A 12,521-nucleotide genomic window follows, 5' to 3' on the forward strand; every position below is an offset into this window, starting at 1 on the left:
AATAAAGTGCTTTATATATGTAATAATGAAAAATGAACAGTTTCCTGCCAGAAACAATTCAACAATTAAACATTCATTTAGTCCAGGGGATGAATAATTTCACCAAAACAGAATAATTTAATATCTTATGCGTACATGTTTTAAACACTGGAAAATACAAAACATATTAGGTATGCGTAGAGTTAAAACCACAAGTATTTAAGGTTTGATCGAAATTCGGATTGAAAGTCAGGCATTTATCATTGATGAATCACAGTGGTTTTATGCAGAGGGCCTTCATTTTCAGGGGGCTAAACCGTGAGCCAACAGGTTTGGATTTTCTTAACGTTATTTGATCTTCACTGTTGTGTTATATGCAGACACAACCTTAAAATCAAAATACTTTAGAGTCTCAAATATAACTGCATTGTGCGTTCCTTTTTTTCTAAATTTTCTATCTGAAAATATTTAGACAAATTAAGACCACATACATTGTGCGTTCCTTTTTTTCTAAATTTTCTATCTGAAAATATTTAGACAAATTAAGACCACATACATGGTCGGATGATCCATTTCAGCAAAAATCATCCACGCCTGACGTAATTACAATTGTGGCCACAAGATGTCGCTCCCTCCACTTTTACCACACAACGTGCCCGAGCAACTTTCTCCCAGCCAAACCTTTGAGAGGGAAACGTTTCTTCATGCCAGTGTGTGTTTGTGCAAGCGCTGAGCAGGCTTTTTCGCGCTGACATTGGGAAACTATCCTCTTGTTTGAATGGTTTCATCTACAGGGAGACATCCACGCTGAAGAAGACATGTCCTGCATGCGGGATATGGTGAGTGGCAAAACTGATTTCTTCCTCGTTTTATACGCTCTTAGGTTCGAATCGCAATTGAAGGTGTGCCTGCGTGCACTGAGCACTGAGCAGGATGATGGAGGAACTTCACTGTCAAAGTTAGTCGCAAACTTCATCCAGAGTATCGACCACTGGGCGACGGTAGTTTTCATCGTTGTGGACTGGAGTGTTTTCCAATTACCAAGGCACATATTTTACTGCGGATAAAAACTCATTGCACGCCACCAGTCAAAAATCTGCCTACTCAAAATAATTATGCTTGGTGGAGAAATTTAATTCATTTAATTACATTTTTGTCTGTTACTATGTATAGACAGATTTGCCACAAAAGTACTTAATATTTCTCTGAGCAAGTACCATTGAGTAAGTTGCTCCAGTGGTTGGGAATCATTTGTGTAGCGTGTTGTGAAATGTTTGCTGTGGGTAGCTGTACATGTTTGGATTGAGCCTTTGAGTTATTTGATAAATGTTGCTTATTCTGTATTAATTATAAGCATTGTGGGAAATTAAAACCTACAAAATTATAATTAACAAGTAAAACTGATACCATTACTAATCACCATGACGTTGCTATACTATATTGCTTGTCTCTCTCTCTCTCTGTCTCACACACACACACACACACACACACACACACACACACACACACACACACACACGCTAGAATTTCTTTTGATGGTCTGGAGTTTGATGACAGAAAATGTGTGTGTTTGTGTGTGCGCGTATGTGTTTGTGTGTGTGTGTGAGAGGTGGAGGGTGGGGGGGGGTAACTCAATGTTGGGGACTGCTAGGCTGTCGTCGTGGAAACCCGAGGCCACAGGTGACCTCTGACCGCGAGGGCTCTTGGAACATAGCAGGAAGGGTCTTTTGAGCAAGGTGGCTATGTGTGTGATTGCTGACGCAAATGAAGGATCAGTTCGACAATAGAGGCACAAAAGGATGCTGTTTTACAGGGTGTGTGGTATATTCGAGCTTGGGTTATCAGTACTTTTACTGCATGTTTGGGTGTCACAATGGGGGAGATTTGCAGTCTTGCTGTGCTTTAGTGCAGTAGCAACAATATGTGAAATGACTGCAGTGGCTGTTATCTATCTATCTATCTATCTATCTATCTATCTATCTATCTATCTATCTATCTATCTATCTATCTATCTATCTATCTATCTATCTATCTATCTATCTATCTATCTATCTATCTATCTATCTATCTATCTATCTATCTATCTATCTATCTATCTATACACATGCACACCGAATATAGTTTTTAGGGAGGGGCAGATATTGAAACCAGGTAACAGTTTCAAGTTTCGCGATGGCTGCCAATACCAGCTACCTTCAGGCATTAAAAAAACAAACCACAAAAAACCATCTGATATGGAGTAATTCCCCCTTACCAGGAAGTGGCACTGCACTGTAGCTGTTTGACACTTTTGAAAATCATCATGTGTGCCAAAAAGAATGACAGAACGATCTTTGTTATCAATTGCGTGTCACTGTGTTAATTGAATGATTGTGTATCAAAATTATTCGTGGTATTGGTACTCAGTATCAGTGAGTACTTAAGAGTGAAAACACATCCTGGTGTCAGACTGAAAAAAAAGTGGTCTTGCGCATCCCTAATAATTTTAATGATGTACTCAATGCATAAACTGTATATTTATGCCCCTTTCCTAAAGCTTAATAAAGTAAGCAAGAAAACTGCATAATTATCTTTGTAAAGGCAGAGTATTTGACACTGCTTTTGTAGTATACATTCTTATAATTTTCAAGTTTACCTATTGAAGCGGCTTGTGACATTACTTTATACACATTTAACATGAACTCTTTAAACTGCTGGGTTAAATGTAACCCAGACAGGGTGAAACAGCTTACATATCGCTGGGTTATTTTAGTGCATTGGGTTGATGATTTGACTGAGTGTGTTCGGTCAAAAATGTAACCCAATAGAGGGTAAAAGCTATCCGTACTGATGAGTTAAAACTACCAAGAAATGGGTCACCAGTTTATCATTGTAGTTGTGGTTAAAAATAATACACATTTTCCCAACATTTTCGAAGAAGAAGAAGAAGCCTTTTTTTTACCTATCAGTGGTCGCCACAACAAGTCACCTGCATGATGTTTGGCATGGTTTTTACACCAGATAACCTTCCTGACATAAGAACCCGACGTTTCTACGAATGATAGATTAAAACTCCAAAATGGCAACCAACCTGCCCCAATCCAAACTTCGACACAATCTGCTGGGTCAAGACTATTAACCCAACCCTGAGTAAAAGTAACCCCATCTGCTCAAAAGACCATGGCGTCTCAGCAAATGGGTTAGGAAACCAGCTCAGTATTTTGCAATACTTTTGCCCATTCGGGCAACCTTTTTGTGCAAGACAACTGATGCGACCATCTTCATTCAGCCGTTCAACATCCCAAGGGCTCGTGTGTGTGTGTGTGTTTGCGGCGTGCACATGTGTTGCCGTTTTAAACACCAGCAGCTGATGTAACACTGTCCGGCCAAATGCCGACCATTTGTTTCACAAACAAATCTCATATGGGGCGGGGGGCTATTTAAACCTGTTGCCGTGTATTGTCACAATATGATTTGAGGTTTTTCCTCTAATTGCCAAGTAGTACGCATGTGTATGTCAGACCATACATGCATACTTGAAATCCAGCAGATGGTTCATTGGCACTGTGTTGAGTCACAGAAGTTCCCCCTTCAAGCCAGTCAGCAAATCAAAAAGACTAATCAGTCCTTCTTACCCGAGTGCAGTCCCCACCTCCCATTTCTTTCTCCACTTGGCTTTTCCGCTCCTTTCAACTCTTTTTCTCAATGGTAGTCCCTAATCCTGAGGTTATCCTCATCTCATTGTCTCTCTGAATGTAGAGCTTTTCACTCCTTGGCTACACTTATCCTTTTCAGACTATCTGCTGGTAGAACTAAAGTAAGGCACAGCGGCTTTATGCACCATCGGATCTGTCGCTTTAACCCATTCCGGATGTTCAGGTATAGTTAGTTTTAGTAGTGACGGATGAATTCATCTTTACTTATTTTATTTTATTTTTTAGATGAAGGTCTATGAAACTTGAGTTATTTGTTGCAGAACACACCTAAGTTAATCATTATCCCCAAATAGCAGGTGGTTCTTGAGAGCTAAAGAAGGATGTTGACACTCGCGCTAGTTTCTTGCTTGGAGGAAAGACTGGACAACCCACTGAATTAAGATTTAGAGAAACTTTGACTATTCAGGTAAGTGAAACTCAGCATAATCGGCAGCACATTTTTGCATCATGTGAAGGATAACATATCACACAATCGATGGAAGTTTCACTCATTAGGCTTCGTATCTGTTCATTCAATCTTTTGTTGATTTTAACATCATCTGTCAGGGTCTTGAACACAGACTGCACTGTGTGAGAGTTCAAGTGTGGGCTTGGCATACTGATCTGACCCAAATGTTAATTCCCGTCAATCCAAAACTCTCAAGGTGGAGGATGAAGCAGATATAATGAGATAAGACAGAGCAAATGAAACAATAAAACAAAAGTGTTGAGGGAGGGGCCTTCAGGGTGGGGGGAGGGGAGGAGTCTGCAAGCGCCAGAGGGCGGACAGACCCCTCACTGTGCCCTTTGTCCCCAAATGTCACCAATTTCAACGAAAACGGCTCATTGCTCAAACTCTGACAGCTCCTCACCCAGGCACTATTGTCTTAGTATATATTGTGTTATTAACCAAAGTAAGTCACGGTTGTTTGATGTGCTTTATCTACCATTAGAGGTGCACCTGCACACACGTGCCTCAATAGTGATCACGCAGCATATTGTTTGTAGAAAAATACAACCAAGACAAATGTGACACATTTAGCCAAACACTGTGAATTGCACTGAATGTAACGCTCAGCTGGTTTCATGAGGGGTTTATCTCCAACCCGCAGCATGTACTTTGATAGTTGAGGTCAGCTTTAGTTCGGGTGTCACCATTGGTTTTCATAAATGACACAATGCACCGGTAAGCATTCATTCATTTAAAGCAGGGGTGCCCATTAGGTCGATCCTGATCTACCGGTAGATCTAAGACAGGTCCCAAGTAGATCCGAGGAGTGTCGAGGAGAAAAAAACAAACAACCATTTGTGTGTCTTTGTACATGTTAGTAATATATTTTTTGTGTTAATGTACACTGCACAATCTTATAAGTCTCATTTTCACCCCCCAAAATATTGAAAAAATAAAATAAAGCAGGTCAATCTTGAATTTACGGTGGCGCGTGATGACGCCGAAAGTTGTTAGCTGTCAGCAGTCTGCAATTGCAGCTTGTGATCAGAACTGTTGCGCTCTATCTTTGATCGTTATTATTCTCATTCAGAGTTTGCTTCGTGTACAATTCACTGAGGGCAGGAGCAAAGAATAGGAATCTAGGAGGGCCCAGGGAAGCACTTTAAAACGGTACGTGTGAGCTACGATAGTTAACAGGCTGCAAAAGTGCGTCGCATGCCTCCGTTTCGGGCTGTTTCTCATCATGGCGTGCGTGCATGCGTGTGTGTGTGCGGGTGTAAGGGTAGGTCCCGGGAGGTTAGTTGATTGAAAAGTAGATCTTCGATCCAAAAAGTTTGGGCACCCCTGATTTAAAGGGTACACTTTTCAACCTTCTCCAAAAAATATGTGTTGTTATTTTTGTTTGTTTTGTTCCTGCCAATTTGACCTGACAGCAGTACATGAGTAAAATTACCTGTGAAAATAAATCTATTGCCCCATCTTTGCGCCTGTAACAAACAGAGGAGAACGACCACGGTGGAAGGTGTTCTCCAAGTGCCGACTTGACAACGGTGATCTATAATCAACCTGGTTAACTTTACATCATCCAGCCGAGGACAAGTTGGTTGCGTTAACTCCCACAACAGCGCAAACAGCCCTTACTCTCTGCTGCCATCTACCAAAACACCAAAAGAAAAACAATTCTACCCATGTTACACTTGCAGCCCTGTTCTCCAAGTGCTCACTTCACTGTGCATTTGGGGTTTCACCATGTCAAGACTAAGGCCTTGTTCAGGATCTTCGTCAAAATCCGATTTTCAGGATGTCAAAATATGAACTGGCAACATCAAACGTGACACATTTAAAAGGGAATGAAAAGAACTGCTTTGATTGACCATGATTCAAGTCAGTCGTGACCCACAGCGGCGCAGCCCTCCTTCTCACGAATTCTCCACCCTGCAAAATTTAAGACGGCCATGAAAATATTGCTTCATATTTTTACTTTTTGTAATGTACAATCCATTAGAGCTGAATCCACACTGCATATACTAAAGTCAGCAGAGTGTAGGCTATCAGTGTATTCAAATATAGTCACATTATCCTCATTTTAAATCACATTACTGTTTTACGTATATCAGTTTGACCTTAGTTACGTTTTATCTTACTGTGATTGTGGACTGTGACATATCGGCTGAGCTCCAGTGGGTGTCTGACCAAGGCTAATGTTGTTTCTCAAATGCCAGCCAGCCGAACTGCTTCCTGTAATGTTATTGTCCAGGGGATCTTAGACAGAGGAAATGAGTCTGTTCCAGACTATCCTCTCATTTTGTGACATGTCCAACAGGTACAGAATCTCTAAGCAGGCTCCAACATAGCCCCGTCTTTAGTCTCTCCATCTCTGGATCTCTGTAAACATTCTTGTCTCAGGTCGTAAACAAGCCCGATCGATGATAATCTCTGTGAGCAAGACCGTATGAGTCTGTGGGGTTCAGAGGTAATGATAGGGTTTCAGCCTGTCATTGCAGGGGTCCTTTAATGAAGTATTTGCTTGCTTTCTTTTTTTTATCTGTAAGGCTATATACAGCAGCTCAATCAAGCCCGGGAATGTCTTTACTCGCCTGCCAGTCTTGGCTTGGTCCTTTATTAAATAAGAACCCTGCATGCCCACCCGTCTTCTTTAAGTATACCATTGAGCTCTGCCGAGCCACTCCAAGGCAAAGTGAAGGAAATACAGAAGTAACTTCTCTGTAGATTTATAGAACAGTGTTCTCTCTTTTCTTCCCTCTGATTTGATTCATGTAACCTGATATGGCGCCGAACCCGTCCGGTAGCCCATCTAACAATCTGACTATTGTCCCAAGCTCGGCTCACCGCTTCTTCTATTCACTCTTGTGTCTTTCAGCCCAAGTCGGAGCCTTCATTCCATAGCAAACATGCGGGTTGCGTCGGTGTATTTTTTTCTGACGAGGCAGTGTGTGTCAATGCTGGCTCTGGACTGTCCTCCTCCAAAACGGATCCACACGCAGGCCTTCTGTCTGTGGGAGAACAGGCGGAACGAGTCCGACCACATGAGCCTCTTTAAGTGAGCGCGCAGTACACAAAAAGATGAGCAGGTGGAGAGCTGGAAAGTACCAGACACCCTACAAAAGCCATCTTAGGTTAACTCTGTGTTAAATTAGTAAACCATCTGACTGCATGGCCCTAAAGCACGGTATAAAAAATAGCTTAGCCTCTGTTTGTGCACCATGCAGTCCTCCTACAGGTGATTGTTTAGGACCAGGGAGCTCCCTCCCTCGCATCACTCTGACAAACAGGAAGTCCTATGACCTGGTTATCAGTAAGAGAAGCGGAACATGGGATAAGTCACAGATTCAATTGGACAAACAGGTAAGTGGTTTACTTTCATGCTTTTCACTCTTGCCGCACGTGCAGATGAAATGCAGCCTCTGCTCAATACTTTTAAGGTTTGTTTGGTTCAAGACGAACCAGTCAAGCTGATCCGACATGAAATTAACCGTGACTAGTTAATAGAAATGTACGTTGATAATTCATCTTATATTTTTTTCTGTTTACTTAACAAAATAAGAAACAAGATGTTGACTGAATTCCATGTAAATTGTTGATGTATTTTCTATTTGTAAAATTTGATTCTGCTCTAACTGAAGTTGATTTACTGTATAGACCTGGAAAAGTAAATTCTATACTACATTTTTTAAATCCGCTATTTAAGCTATTTAAATACACAGTATTTAGAATGGAATGATTTCTCATTACAATTAGGCACCACATGGAAACGTGACTGAACAGTTCATTCTAATTATAGCTCGTTAGTGAGTTAAAGTATATAAGTTCAAGTATTTTTGTACCCCCCAAAATGTTCAAACTTGCGTTCGATAGGTTGACCTTTATTTTGTTCAGTGTTCAGTAGGGCCGGTCATTTCTGCTATTTCATTTAAGGCTTGAACTGTGCATGTAGTTTACCCTGCTTGTGGAAACCAATAAGATGAGCGCAGTGCGACTTGTCTAATTAGCCACAGAGAGCGCTTGTGTGTCGTCGAGCCGAATTGGTATGGGTAAACGTTGACTTTTTCAAGGCATTGCTTCCGGGAAGATGACGTCACACTGAATTGACGCTAATGAACACGTGATGGCTGATTATCACCAAAGTGGAACCGCATGGTGCTGAGATAAAGACACCTCGGATTACCTGGACTTGCTGACCCATGCAGAGATATCCCTTTATTGACATTCTTTTGTGTGTGTTCATGTATAATTGCTGCTCTGATGGCCCGTTTGTGTCCTTGGGAGTTCTTGATGCCTTGTCGACCAGAGGTGCGTAAGTCATTAGGCTGCTTTTGTCGAAACAGTGGTTCCATTTGTGTTTCCATAGTGGTGCGGTCTCACGCACCCTTTACTGTTGTCATTAGAAACAGTGCAAGGAACTTGTTTCCACTTTGCTGTTTGTCGGTACAAACAAATGACCAAAAAAGACGTGCTGATCAACAGGATGTGTCGGCATCCTAGTGTTCAACCTGATATGCGGGCTGAGAATTTAGTGTCCCGCTAACCATAAAACCAGTCAAAGAATCTGAAAAGCGTTACTTTAAATAATGCACTCAAGTGTGACACATCATCAGTGACTGCTGTGAGTCCAGCCTCCTGTTTATGTGGGTGCACGTTCACTGCAGCTGTGGACTGAGCGGACCTGGATCGATGTGGGAAGTGAGCATGATTTTTGTTGCCATAATTACAAAAGGGTAACTCCTACGTGAACCACTCCGGGAAACAAAGAAGCTTCACTAAAGGGAAGGCAAACTCTTCTCCACTCTCGCTCTCCTGTGCTTCTATCTAATCAGCTCATGCCAACACACACGCACACACACACACACACACACACCACACACACACACACACACCCACACACACACACACACACACACACTATGATTATCTGGTAAAATGACCAGTGATGAGATGTCGGTCGTTAGGCTACCCATGTGTTGTTCTCATGGGTCTGCTCTTTTTGAGACCATTCTGAACTGACCCAACACACAACCTTTCCACCATAGTATCAACGGCAACGTTTGGGTTCTATGAATTATTAGCCAGGGAAAAATGCTAAGAATGTGCATTTCTTTCCTTGTATCATTCTCTTGGTTCACATTCCTCTCACTGAACTGCTGCTTGTTAAGCAGCATGAACACAGGCTGGCTTCAATGTTGCATTTTTCATAAGCGCAAAAGTATTCATTATATTTATTCATTCATTCATTCATTCATTCATTCATTCATCTTCCGAGCCGCTTGATCCTCACTAGGGTCGCGGGGGGTGCTGGAGCCTATCCCAGCTGTCTCCGGGCAGTAGGCGGGGGACACCCTGAATCGGTTGCCAGCCAATCGCAGGGCACACAGAGACGAACAACCATTCGCACTCACACTCACACCTAGGGACAATTTAGAGTGTTCAATCAGTCTGCCACGCATGTCTTTGGAATGTGGGAGGAAACCGGAGCACCCGGAGAAAACCCACGCAGGCCCGGGGAGAACATGCAAACTCCACACAGGGAGGCCGGAGCTGGAATCGAACCCGGTACCTCTGCACTGTGAAGCCGACGTGCTAACCACTGGACTACCGGGCAGCTCGCACTCACACTCACAGCCGGTAGTCCAGTGGTTAGCACGTCGGCTTCACAGTGCAGAGGTACCGGGTTCGATTCCAGCTCCGGCCTCCCTGTGTGGAGTTTGCATGTTCTCCCCGGGCCTGCGTGGGTTTTCTCCGGGTGCTCCGGTTTCCTCCCACATTCCAAAAACATGCGTGGCAGGCTGATTGAACACTCTAAATTGTCCCTAGGTGTGAGTGTGAGTGCGAGCGGTTGTTCGTTTCTGTGTGCCCTGCGATTGGCTGGCAACCGATTCAGGGTGTCCCCCGCCTACTGCCCGAAGACAGCTGGGATAGGCTCCAGCATCCCCCGCGACCCTAGTGAGGATCAAGCGGCTCGGAAGATGAATTATATTTATTCATTTTTTAAAATTAATCATCTGATTTAATTGGTCATTAGAATTTTATTCTGCCAAATATTGAAAATTAAAAAAAAAATCAATGTGGGTCAGTTGGTCCCGAATTGTTATTGTTCTTTGTATTATCATTGTTAATAATAACCTTATTAGTAAAAATATTGAATGTTTTGTTTGTTGACGATACTGTCAAATGTGCCATTTATTTGTATTCGTGCTTATTTCACGCAGGTGGTCTTTTTCTCACGATGGTGGCGGCGTGTTGTCTGCCTCCCACTTGATAAGTTCCGGAAAGATCAGTTGTGGTTTTCCCTCTGCATCGTTGTTTCCTTTCACGTTCCAAAAACATGCATGCTAGTTAACTGAAGACTCGAAACTGCCCATTGAGGTGATCGAGAGAGCGTATGGTTATTTGCCCATTGATCGCCTGAGACCGATTTGCTGATCATTCGAGAGTGTACCTTACTTCTCGTCCAAAATTGATGGATGGAGAACTGCTTTGTTTTACCCACTCGGCTGATTGCTGAAGCCCACATGGGTGTGGGATGGGTGTAAAGCAAACAGATGCTAACCCCGGGGGTCGGGTACTTATCCTTATTCTCCGAAAGCTAATCTTACTCGTATGGACCAAAACACACACACACACACCAAGTGGAAATAATTTTAAATTTCCGAATTTTAAATTTCACCACAGTCAGACAAAATGCAATTCATTCATTATCTGCTGCAACAAAATAGGAAATAAATAAACAGGAGGGCACGTGAATAATGTGTGTTTGTGTGTGTGTGTGTGTGTGTGTGTGTGTGTGTGTGTGTGTGTGTGTGTGTGTGTGTGTGTGTGTGTGTGTATCTTGGCTACACGGTCCCTCGGGGGGCTTCATTTTACACCAAAACAGCCTTGCGTAACATACTAAGATACAATTAATATGGGTCCATGCAGCCATGCCGGTTCAACCAGCAGTAAACCCATGTGGGGTTACACATGACAACTGTAGCCGATATTTGAATTCTCTTAAGAAAATACAAAATGACACAACCAGCAGAGGTCAATATGCAGTCGCCTACTGAGAGCAAAGACATCTCAGCTGCAGGCACCATGGCTAACATGAATATGAGACATGGGAGACGACAAAATTGTCTTAGTGTGATGACGTAAATTAAAAGTGTGCTAATCTTAGCCTTTTAACCCTGGAGAACCCAAGAGCCTTTTTCTTCTTTGGAAAATGATCAATTATACATTAAATGGCTGCTCTATGTTCACTGAACACCAAAATATGTTTTTTTTTTCAAATTTTCAATATTTTAATCCTAATTTAGGATTAGGGCCAAATCTGACCCGTTGGGATTTAAGGGCAGCATTTGAAGTAGCATAATTTATAGGGGTCGAATTTGACCCCATGTGTTCTCCAGGGTTAAATCTTTCAAAAGCTTAATTTTTTTTCTAGTATTTTCATGAGTCGCCCATACTGTCACACAGACGCAATTTTAATTGTGCTTTTTGCCTATGCATTCTTCGAAGTTACAAATTGGTGTTGGGACAAATTATTTGTGGAAAAATGATCTGCGGTCAGAACAATGTGAAAGTAAAGCAAGTGTGACTATCAGCTGAATTGATCACGCTCTTACTGTCAACACTTGTCAAATGCAAAAGAACGAAATACGCTGCAAATATAGAAGAGAACAATCATCTCCTATGTGAGGCCAAAGAGTGTTCGGTTGTGCGGGAGAGTGTTGCATGCAAACGTCACCATGGGGCAGGATTGACAAAGATTGCTCAGCTGTAGCCTCTAATTGTTAGCTGGTTATTCATTATGGATGCGAGACACAGACCAAACCCTGAGGCAACTTAAAGAAGGCAAGGAAATACGTCTTCTCTGCAATTTGAGGGCAATTTGGATGTCATATCCTATGTGTGATATATGACAGGAGACGGGCTGCAGACGTACATGGAAATGCGGCGAGGGATGTCTGTGGGTAAACCGAGCCCATTCATTCGCACCTGGGGAGCAAGTAGACGCAACTTGGCACAAGAGGTCCACTATAATTGCAAAACGACGGAGGACCAGAAGCAGCCTTAGGGGGAAACACGGGGCATGACTCAGTGGTGGTCAAGAGTGGTACTGCTAAAGCTCAAGTGTTCTCTCTCACACTGTCTTCATTGATGGCATCTACAGGGGTCAAAGCAGGTCGTATTTGTTCATCGCTGCAGAGAAAAGCTGCTATTGAGCACTCGGCGTGTAGACGCCAGACACAAAATAGGGCAGAGGATATTTTAGGGACATGGCAGCTACAGTGGTGTTTTCATATGAGGAAAAAATGGCGGCACCCCAACCATATAAGCAGGCTATAACTCGGAAAGTGTACCGGTAACTGAATTGTTTTTTAATGTCTTTTTTAAATCCGTCCATTCATCCATTTTCACTT

General features: G+C 42.5%; 2 protein-coding genes across 3 annotated transcripts in view; both read left to right on the forward strand.

Annotated features, from left to right (window-relative positions):
• Window positions 1-12,521, forward strand: part of LOC127607134 (platelet-derived growth factor receptor-like protein) — a 97,791-nt gene that overhangs the window by 7,788 nt on the left and 77,482 nt on the right. The window lies entirely within an intron of this gene.
• Window positions 661-12,521, forward strand: part of n4bp3 (NEDD4 binding protein 3) — a 28,044-nt gene continuing 16,183 nt past the window's right edge. The window contains exon 1 of one of the 2 annotated variants that reach the window (XM_052074666.1): window positions 661-818. The gene's annotated coding sequence lies outside the window, so the exon portion shown is untranslated. Of the gene's footprint in view, window positions 819-6,990; window positions 7,471-12,521 lie in introns of those variants that run through there. The other variant, XM_052074658.1, reaches the window with a different exon arrangement.

This window comes from Hippocampus zosterae, chromosome 1 (assembly GCF_025434085.1).
Source record: "Hippocampus zosterae strain Florida chromosome 1, ASM2543408v3, whole genome shotgun sequence".
Classification (NCBI taxonomy): Eukaryota; Metazoa; Chordata; class Actinopteri; order Syngnathiformes; family Syngnathidae; genus Hippocampus; species Hippocampus zosterae.